The 8,410-nt window shown below is 37.9% G+C and overlaps 1 non-coding gene across 1 annotated transcript; it reads left to right on the forward strand.

Annotated features, from left to right (window-relative positions):
* The first annotated feature begins 227 nt into the window (after nucleotides 1–227).
* On the forward strand, nucleotides 228–329 carry LOC144216759 (U6 spliceosomal RNA). The gene has a single exon (XR_013330744.1). It is a non-coding gene; the product is annotated as a U6 spliceosomal RNA (small nuclear RNA).
* Nucleotides 330–8,410: the final 8,081 nt, after the last annotated feature.

The raw sequence follows: 8,410 nt of genomic DNA on the forward strand, positions 1-8,410 counted from the left end.
TCACCACCAGCCAGGCCTCAGAGCCGCTTTCCTAACTGAAAAAGCATCTTGATATCCCTTGCCAAGAATTTGTCACAACAGGGAGTTGAAATCAGAGAACTAGAGTCTGGACATTCCAGGTTATGCAACTTCCTCTTGCTCTCAAGAGAAAGGAATAAAAGGTTACTGACAAAAATGAATGAATTCATTATGAGTGCCTATATGAGTGAACAGAAAAAAATCTTCCTGCGCTCATGTCAGCAGCACATATATTAAAATTGGAACAAGACAAAGATTTGCAAGGCCCCTATGAGTATGACATATAAATTTGTGAAGTATTCCATATTTGGGGGAGATACAGGCTTCCGGTTATGGAATAAATAAGTCATGGGAATTAAGAACACAGCACAGGGAGGATAGTCACTGGTATTGTCACAGTGATTACCTCGGAGAGAGGAGTTAAGATGGTGGACTAGTACGGGAACCCTGAGCTTGTCTCATCCCTGAAATGCAGCTACATCAGCGTCAAACCATTTTGAACACCTAGGAAATTGATCTGAGGATTAATGTAACAATCTGCATAATTGGAGCCAGAGAACTTGGCAGGTACGTAGTGCAGAGAGGTGAAATGGGGGAGAGAAAAGCCGTGGAGCCACAGAGGGCAGGAAGCCATTGAACTCAGAGAGAGGACGCAGAGAGAGAGAGAAAGAGGGAGAGTGCAGGACATCAGGACTGCACAAGAAAAGCAGCTGGAGAAAAAGAAAGAGAGAGTAAAAACACTCGCAGGGGACTGGACAAAAAAATCTGTTCCTCAAAACCAATGATGGGGAGACAGGAAAGGGACTCATTACTACTAGGATTCTATAAACAGGGAGCACAGAGTCTGAAATTTCAGAGCTCAGTGCCTGGTGGTGCTCTGGTGAATAAGCAGGGCAAACCCCCAGTAACAGGTAATGTGGTCTGAGGGGTCCGTGTGCCACACGGGAACAAGTGGTTCTCCAGATTGGAGTACATTTGATAGAGGACTTAAGGCCTCCCCATGGGCAAAAGTCCTGGTGGACCCCAGAGAGCAGCCATGTTTACTGATATTGGAACACAGATGCCAGAGGGCAGCAAAGCCTGGCATCAGCTGTGTGTTGTGATTTACCATATACTCTGGACCTCTGCTGCTGCATGACCACATGCACATTTTCTGGGACAAGCCAGCACCAGGCAATTGTTTGGCAAGACCCTCCTCCCCCCATCCCCCAGGGAGTCGCTGCAGGGCCAAGCTGCAGTGGTTTCTGAAGTATGGGGTTTTGAAACATCACCATCTGAGATAAAATTCTGGAGGGAGGTGTCACCTGGCAGGCAGACAGCTTGGATATGGACAGGGTAGAGGCGGGGCGCAGACAGAGGCCTGAGATAAAGAAGGGGTATTTGATTGTAGGCCCGTGAGGATGCAGGGCTCCTGTGCCAAAGACTAGGGAGCTAGGTGAAGCCATTTTCACTTCTAGGGCATTGGGACCCACATATGCATCAATCCTAGTAAGCTAAGCAGTGCCACCAAGTGGAGAACAGAGCTGTTACACGAAGCCCTGCCCAACTGCGCTCTCCAGGCACACCCCCCAGAAGACCAACACAAATACCTTCCACCTGCTTATTAGTCTGTGGACTATAGTGTCCTTCAAAGTTTCAGTTTGAGGGGAAACCGGACCCAAGCTCATTCAAGTTTCATTCTGTTTGCTGGTTTGTTTATTTTTTCATTTTCTTTGCTTCTGTTTTTGCTTAGGTTGTTTTCTATTTTCTTTTCTTTCTCTTTTACAGACACAAAAAGAGCAAATGCTTTTGAATTTTCTTAAGTTTTTATTCTATTTTATTTTCTTTTTTTATTCTATTTTATTATTTAGAATATTTAATTAAAATTTTTTTTCCTTTCTCCTTTTTCTCTTTTCTTTCAAACTTCTCTCAACAATCAGACTGACACATACCTAGGAGCCAGCTTCTTTTATTTGATTTGTTTTTTTTTTTAAGTTTTTAATTTAAAATTTTCCCAACAAATGAGTCCAGGGCTGGATGGCTTCACAGGTGATTTCCACCAAATTCTAAAGAAGAGTTAATACTTATTCTTTTGAAGCTGTTCCAAAAAACAGAAGCAGAAGAAAAGCTTACAAACTCATTTTATAAGGCCAGAATTACTTTGATTCCAAAGCCAGACAAAGACCCCACCAAAAAGGAGGACTACATTCATCCCTGATGAAATGGATGCAAAATTTCTTTTTTTTTTTTTAATTTTTTTTAATGTTATTTATTTATTTATTTCTAGGAGAGAGAGAGAGACAGCATGAGCAGGGGAGGGTCAGAGAGAGAGGGAGTCACAGACTGAAACAGGCTCCAGGCTCCGAGCTGGCAGTCAGCACAGAGCCCGACGCGGGGCCCGAACCCACGAACCGCGAGATCATGACCTAAGCGAAAGTCGGACGCTTAACCCACTAAGCCACCCAGGTGCCCCATGGATGCAAAAATTCTTAACAAGACACTAGTAAACCAGATCTAACAATACATTAAAATAATTATTCACCATGATCGAGTGGGATTTATTCCTGGGATGTAGGGCTGATTCAATTATCTGCAAATCAATCACTTTGATCCATAACATTAATAAAAGAAGGATAAGAACCACATGATCCTTTCAATAGATGCAAAGAAAGCATTTGGCAAAATACAGCATTGTTTCTTCATAAAAACCCTCAAGAAAGTAGGGGTAGAAGGATCATACATCAAGATCATAAAAGCCACTGCTAATACCACCCTCAAAGCTTCTAGCTTTTCCCCCTAAGATCAGGAACATGACAAGGATGTCCATTCTCACCACTGTTATTGAACGCAGTGTTGGAAGTCCTGGCTTCAGCAATCAGAAAACACCAAGAAATAAAAGGCCTCCAAAGTAGCAAGGAGGATGTCAAAATCACTCTTCGCAGATGACATGATCCTGTATGTGGAAAACCCAAAAGACTCCACCACAAAAACCTACTAGAACTGAAACATGAGTTCATAAAAATCACAGGATATAAAATTAATGTACAGAAATCAGTTGCACTTCTATACACCCATAATGAAGCAGCAGAAAGAGAAATCAAGGAATTGATCCTATTTACAACTGCACCAAATACCATAAAGTACCTAGGAATAAACCTAACGAAAGAGGTAAAACATCTGTACACTGAGAACTGTAGAAAGCTTATGAAAGAAATTGAAGAAGACACAAAGGAATGGAAAAACCTTATGGAATGTTTGGATTAGAAGAACGAATATTATTAAAATGTCGATAATACTCAAAGCAATCTACACATTCAGTGCAATCCTTATCAAAATAACATAAGCATTCTTCCCAGACCTAGAACAAATAATTCTAAATTGTGTATGGAAACAGAATAAAAATATAGCCAAAGTGGTCCTGGAAAAGAAAACCAAAGTTGGAAGCATCACAATTCCAGACTTCAAGCTGCATTACAAAGCTGTAGTGATTAAGACAGTATGAAAAGATGTCCTGTAAATGCCTGATTTACAGAAAACTGACAATATTTGGAACTTTCGTAAATGATAGGTCAAGAATTGCTTCATATAAACCTTGGAAAGTTTGGGTTATGGTTTACAGAGGCAAGAGCAAGAAACAACTCAGATCGGGTTGGTCTCCCAAAACCAGCTGAACTGAACTTTTGTTTATATGACTGGACTGGTTTTGTCTGCTTGGGAAGTTTGTAAAGCTGGTCTCCATTTGTTTTTATTTTAACAGACTCTATTGAATTTTCCCGTCTTTGCGTTCTCTGCCCATAAATACAGCCTAGCCCCAAACGTTAGCAGACTTATGTGTAAGTTGCTACAGTTTGAATGTCCCATATTGCAGTTCCTCTGCTATTCCTAAATAAGTTCATCTTTTTGAGCTTGCCTTTGTTTACCTCTTTATTTAAGTTGGCATATATGTGCCATGAGGTAATATTAGCCCAGGTGACTCCAAGTTTTTGGTCTGAGGGACTGGGATTTCAGAGCACCCAATAATAAAACTTGTTTACTGATGTACTTGTGCTTAGGGCTTGGAACTGCTAAATAAGATGTCCTATTGCCCTCAGACCATTATGCTGGAGAGGCTGCATGTAGTCACTTTAGACAACAGCCCAGTGAGGTCTCAGCAAACAGTCAACAATTCACATATGAGCCCTATTAGACATTAGGCATTGCTCAGTTGGTCCTTCAGATGACTGCTGTCCCAGCAACATCTGACTGCAACCACATGAGACTCACCAAGCAAGAATTGTCTGATGAGTCCTTCTCAAATTCCTGACCCACAAAAAATTATAAGCAAAAAGAAAATATTTTATTATAGGAAGTTTTGGGGTACCTTGCTATGGTAACACTTGTACACAGAAGAAGACATCTTTTCCTGAAAAGATTCAAGCCAATTTACAAAGGCAGAAAGACAATAGGGTGGCATATTTTAAAATTTATTTTCATCATACCATGCTTTTCTGTTTTGAATTAAATATTCATATAAATTTTGGAAATGCTAATGAAAATATTTTGCTTGTTACTGGATATAAAGTAATATGTAATATATAATACGTAACTTTTTGAGATGTACTTATTGTCTAGTTTATTTGCATATTTATTAGATGACAAATATAAGGATATATTCTTTTTTAAAAAAATTTTTAAAAGTTTTATTTATTTCTGAGAGAGAGAGGCAGCGTGAGCAGGGTAGGGTCAGAGAGAGAGGGAGACAAGGAAAGTGAGGCAGGCTCCAGGCTCTGAGCTAGCTGTCAGCACAGAGCTCGACGTGGGGCTTAAACCCATGAACTGTGAGATCATGACCTGAGCCGAAGTCGGACGCTTAACCGATTGAGTCACTCAGGCACCCCAAGGATATATTCTTTTAAATTAAACTATGATATCGATATGAATCTTTCATTTTAACTGGGATAAAATTTACATACAGTGATTTTATATAGAAAGTTCGATGAGATATGACAAGTGGGACATATCCCATAATAACAGGCCAATAATGATATGGAATATTTCAACCACTCCAGAAACTTACTTGTGCCCCATTTTGGGTCAAACCCTACCAACCACAGGTAACCACTGTTTTGTCTATTAGCATACAGATTAATTTTTTCTGCCCTAGAGCTTCTATAAGTAGACTCATACTGCCCATCATTAATATGTATTCTCAATAGAGGTATGATCCCCAAGGGGTGAAAATTGGCTCATGGTAATGGGTAAAAATAAAAATCTTGGATATTACAATGGTGAATGAAACCCTAAATTTCAACCTAAGACAAAATTTTATTACTTACGATGTAATTTCTCTCATTATGGAGAATTGTAATTTAACTTTACTCTGGAAAAAGGGAATAATAATGAAAAAAAAAGTCAATGAACACTGAGCTATAGTAAACTTTGAAGTCATATAGCATGAATCTTCCAAGTCTGTTCTTTTGCAAGATTTTTTTGGCTCTGCTAAGTCATATTCATTTTCATATAAAATTTAGAATATCCTCAAATTCTATGAAAAATAATTTTGAGATTTTGTTTGGTATTACAGTGACTCTCTGGATCAACAGGGAGAATTGACCTCTAAACAATATTGAGTCTTCTATTTCATGAACACAATCTTTCCAAGTCTTCTTTAATGTCTCACAGCAATGTTTTATAGTTTCCAGCCTCTAAGACTTGTATTTCTTTTGCTAAAGTTATCCCTATGTATTCTATGTTGTTAGACACTATTGGAAATGGTGTTTTTACATCTCACTTTCTCATTGATTACTGCTAGCATACAGTAACAAAATGAATTTTCATAAATTGACCACACTTATTGGTGTGTGTGTGTGTGTGCATGCGTGCCATAAGATTTTTCTCATTATTCTGTTAATATGAAGAATTACACTGATTGGCTTTTGAACATAATATAACCTTATATTCCTGGAATAGATGTCACTTTTTCTTGATAGATCACCTCTTATAAACTTTGATGGATTTAATTTTCTAATTAAGAATTGTTACTTATATTTCTTTGGGAAATATTAAAACAGTTAACTCATAAATTATTTAGAAGTCAGTGCTTTAATTTCTAAATATCTAGGAGCTTTCTGTATCTCTTACCATTATTATTGATTTTAATTTAATTCCATTGAAGTAAGAAAACACATCTGGTAAGTTTTAATCATTTGAACTTTATTTAGACATATTTTTTATAGTCCAGCAAGCAGTCTATCTTGGTACCTATTCCATGTACATTAGACAAGTTGTATTCTGCAATTTTCTATAATCTTCTAAAGATACTAATTGGGTCAAGTTACTGAAGTCTTCTTCTATGTCCCTCCTGATTTTTGTGGTCTACTTGCTCTATCAGTTATTGTTGGAGGAGTGTTAAGTCTCCATCTGTAACTGTGGATTGTCTACTTTCAATTTGATCATCTTTGTTCATGTATTTTGCGGTTTTATTATTAGGTGCTCTGAAATCCCAGTCCCTCAGACCAAAAACTTGGAGTCACCTGGGCTAATATCATTACCTCATGGCACATATATGCCAACTTAAATAAAGAGGTAAACAAAGGCAAGCTCAAAAAGATGAACTTATTTAGGAATAGCAGAGGAACTGCAATATGGGACATTCAAACTGTAGCAACTTACACATAAGTCTGCTAACGTTTGGGGCTAGGCTGTATTTATGGGCAGAGAACGTAAAGAGGGGAAAATTCAATAGAGTCTGTTAAAATAAAAACAAATGTTAAAATAAAAACAAAAACCAGCTTTACAAACTTCCCAAGCAGACAAAACCAGTCCAGTCATATAAACAAAAGTTCAGTTCAGCTGGTTTTGGGAGACCAACCCGATCTGAGTTGTTTCTTGCTCTTGCCTCTGTAAACCATAACCCAAACTTTCCAAGGTTTATATGAAGCAATTCTTGACCTATCATTTACGAAAGTTCCAGATATTATCAGGTTTCTGTAAATCAGGCATTTACAGGACATTTGTTTCTTGGTTCTTAAGTCTTGTTTTCCTGAGGGCGCATGTGTTAAGATTTTCCATTCTTCATCCTCTGGTTCCATTTTAGACTGAGATTCTTTATACATCCAAATATTGTCAATTCTGTTGTTCTAGCTTCAAAATATATCCAGAATCTAACTGTTTCTCACCTCCTTCACTGTTATCGCTGTGGTCTAAATCATGGTATTCCTCACTTGGATACAAAACCTCTTATTGGGCCCTCAGTTTCTATCTACCTTATCATTTTTTTTCCCCTATACACAGAGGTCTTTTTTAAAATTAAAATCAGATCTTTTACTTCCCTGCTAAAAATACTCCATCAGCTTTCCATATTTCTTATATAAAATCCAAATTTCTTACAATGACCCATGAAGGCTTTTATGATCTGTTTCCTATTCCTACTTCATCTCCTATTACTTTTCCCCTGACTAAATGAGCTCCTACCAACTCCTTGCTGTTCCTAGAGTATACCAGGCATGACCCTGCTTCAAAGCTTTTGTATTTGAGTTTCTTTCTGCTCATAGGGCTCTATTCAAAAATATCAGCATGATACACTCCCTTCTCTGCCATTCTCTCTCTCTCTCCCATCTCCTTCAGGTCTTTATTCAAAATATATATCCTATTTAAAATGGCAATATTCACCTCCTTTATCTTTCTTTTTGTGAATGAACAAACATACTTTTTTCTTATAGTACAATGGTTCTCAATCTGGTTCCACATAGAATCCTCTAGGGACCTTTCTAAAAATATTGGGGCTTTTCAAACTAAATCTGACTATCTAGGGTGAGGTTAAGGTATGGATAAGCTTTAAAGTCTCCTCAAGTGATTCTGACAGGTAGTAGGAAGTGAAACTACTCACCTATGCAATGCCTACTCCATGTTAATTGCTCAGTAGACAAGCTGAATATTGACCTGAATCTATGCACTGGATCTCCCAGTTAATTTGTTTAGAAAGAATCTGAGCCTCAGGTTCTCTGTAAAATAAAAACAATACCTCTCTCTTACATTAAGGGATTACATAAGATAAAATAGAAAGTGCTTTGTAAACCAGAAGGCATCCCCCCAAGTTATTTGATTAACTGATTTTTTAAAAATAAATTTGAGCTGCATGTCAAGTGAGACCAAGATCCTATTCCTTTTTTTTCTGGGTATAAGACATTTTCCAAATCATTCACTTCTCCAGGTCTCTTTCTTCACTAGGAAAAATAGAAAGTTGAAAAGTTAGAAGATACTCCTGGCTTGGATGCTTTACTTCTGCAATATATCAGTTGAGTATTATAGTATTCTAGTCTTATATCTCTCAGTTTGGTTGATAAAACTTCACTTAGGATTTTCTAACACACGGGGCACCAGGGTGGTTCAGTCAGATGAGTATTCGACTTCAGCTCAGGTTACCATCTCACAG

The sequence above is a fragment of the Crocuta crocuta genome, unplaced genomic scaffold (genome assembly GCF_008692635.1).
Source record: "Crocuta crocuta isolate KB4526 unplaced genomic scaffold, BGI_CrCroc_1.0 scaffold48, whole genome shotgun sequence".
NCBI lineage: Eukaryota > Metazoa > Chordata > Mammalia > Carnivora > Hyaenidae > Crocuta > Crocuta crocuta.